Source organism: Henckelia pumila, chromosome 1, assembly GCF_033568475.1.
Source record: "Henckelia pumila isolate YLH828 chromosome 1, ASM3356847v2, whole genome shotgun sequence".
Classification (NCBI taxonomy): domain Eukaryota; kingdom Viridiplantae; phylum Streptophyta; class Magnoliopsida; order Lamiales; family Gesneriaceae; genus Henckelia; species Henckelia pumila.
In genome coordinates, this window is record NC_133120.1 from 60,645,094 (window position 1) to 60,647,332 (window position 2,239).

The 2,239-nt window shown below is 29.3% G+C and overlaps 1 non-coding gene across 1 annotated transcript; it reads left to right on the plus strand.

The window, feature by feature from the left end:
- Positions 1-1,722: 1,722 nt before the first annotated feature.
- On the plus strand, positions 1,723-1,833 carry LOC140876850 (small nucleolar RNA R71). The gene has a single exon (XR_012149082.1). It is a non-coding gene; the product is annotated as a small nucleolar RNA R71 (small nucleolar RNA).
- Positions 1,834-2,239: the final 406 nt, after the last annotated feature.

Sequence of the window (2,239 nt, forward strand, 5' to 3'; positions counted from 1 at the left end):
TCAGATTGTTGATTTAAGTTTTCTTGGTGTATATTTTCTTCCACAATTGTTTCTATTGCATTATCATCTTCATCTTCATTAATACTTGGTTGTTTACATAAATTGAACACATTAAGTTCTAAAGTCATATTTCCAAAAGACAATTTCATTATTCCATTTCGACAATTAATTAAAGCATTTGAAGTTGCTAGAAATGGACGTCCCAATATTACTGGAATTTCGTTATGTACTTCTATTGGTTGTGTATCCAAGACAATAAAATCCACAGGATATATGAATTTATCGACTTGAACTAACACATCTTCTACGATACCTCTAGGTATTTTGATTGACCTATCGGCTAGTAAAAGAGTAACAGATGTAGGTTTTAAATCTCCCAACTTAAGCTTTTCATAAACTGAATAAGGAATTAAATTCACACTTGCTCCCAAATCTAACAAAGCTTTTTTAATTTTATTTTTTCCAATAATACATGAAATTGTTGGACAACCGGGATCTTTATATTTCAAGGTAGAATTATTTTGAATAATAGAACTTACTTGCTCCGTTAAGAATGCTTTCTTCTTTACATGCAATTGTCTTTTTACAGTACATAAATCTTTTAAAAACTTTGCATAAGAAGGCACTTGTTTAATAGCATCTAATAATGGAATATTTATTTTTACTTGTTTAAAAACTTCATAAATATCAGAATCATTTTTTTGTTTTTTATTATTAACTAATGCATGAGGGAAAGGAACATGTTTATTTGACTCACATATTATTTCAGATAATTTATCATCAACTTTCTTAATCTTAGGACTCAAAGTATCATCTTTCTCGAAAGTATCAAGATTTTCATCATTACTCTTTGAGTTTGACTGATCTTTGTTTTCATCACTATATGGATCATTAACTATTTTACCACTTCTAAGAGTAATAACAGATTTTACTTGATCAAATTTTTCTTGATTTTGATTTTTAGGATTAGGTTGTGGTTGAGATGGAAATTTTCCTTTTTCATGAATATTAAGTGCAGATGCAAATTTTGCAAGAGTTTCTTTCAAATCATTCATAGATTGAATGTTTTGAATATTGATAGACTCTTGCTTTTGAATGTATGCATGAATTTCATCTTCAAAATTTTTTCTTGGAGGTGGGATATAAGGAGCATAACCTTGATGATTTTGGTTATTTTGAAAAGGTTGTTGTGAAGGTTGTGCATTATTATCGTTCCTCCAACTAAAATTGGGATGATTTCTCCAACCAGGATTGTATGTTTGTGAAAAAGGATCTAATGTTGGTTTTTTAAAATTGTTAACATAATTGGCTTGTTCATGGAGACATTCTTTAAATGAAGGCAAAGTAGGACAATTTTTTGTAAGATGATCATGTGTGTCACATATATGATAAACAACTTCTTGAACACTTTTTAATTGATCACTCTTTTTCATTTCTAATGAATCGATTTTTCTTGCTAAAGATGCAAGTTTAGCTTGAACATCTACATCATCTTTAAGATGATAAATACCACCTCCATTTGTTGAATTATTGGTTTTACTTGGTGGTTCAATTGAGCCTATATTATCCCAATTTTGAGCATTTTCTGCTAATGACTCCAAATATTCCATAGCTTCATTTGGGTTTTTATCTTCAAAAGTTCCATTACACATGAATTCTATCATTTGCCTATCTTTAGGTATTAAACCTTCATAAAAGTGAGAAACTATTCTCCATATTTCAAAACCATGATGTGGGCATGTATTAAGTAACTCTTTATATCTATCCCAACATTGATAAAATGTTTCCCCTTGTTTTTGAGAAAAAGTTGTAATTTGTCTTTTAAAAGAGTTTGTTCTATGGGAAGGAAAAAACTTTTTTAGAAATTGTTGTTGCATTTCTTCCCATGATCTTATTGAACTTGATCTCAAATTTTGCAACCATGTTTTAGCTTTATCTTTTAAGGAAAAAGGGAAAAGCTTTAATCGAACAGTATCCATGCTACAATTTTGATCATTATAAGTGTTGCAAACCTCCTCAAATTCTCTTAAATGCAAATATGGATTTTCAGAATCTGAGCCATGAAAATTTGGTAAAAGTTGAATGACTTGTGGCTTAAAATTGAAATTAGATGCATCAGGAGGAAAAACTAAACAAGATGGTGTACTAGTTCTTATTGGATTCATATGGTGCCTAAGTGTTCTTGATTGTTCATGTTCTTGATGATGATTATTATTATTATTATCATCTTGATTATTAG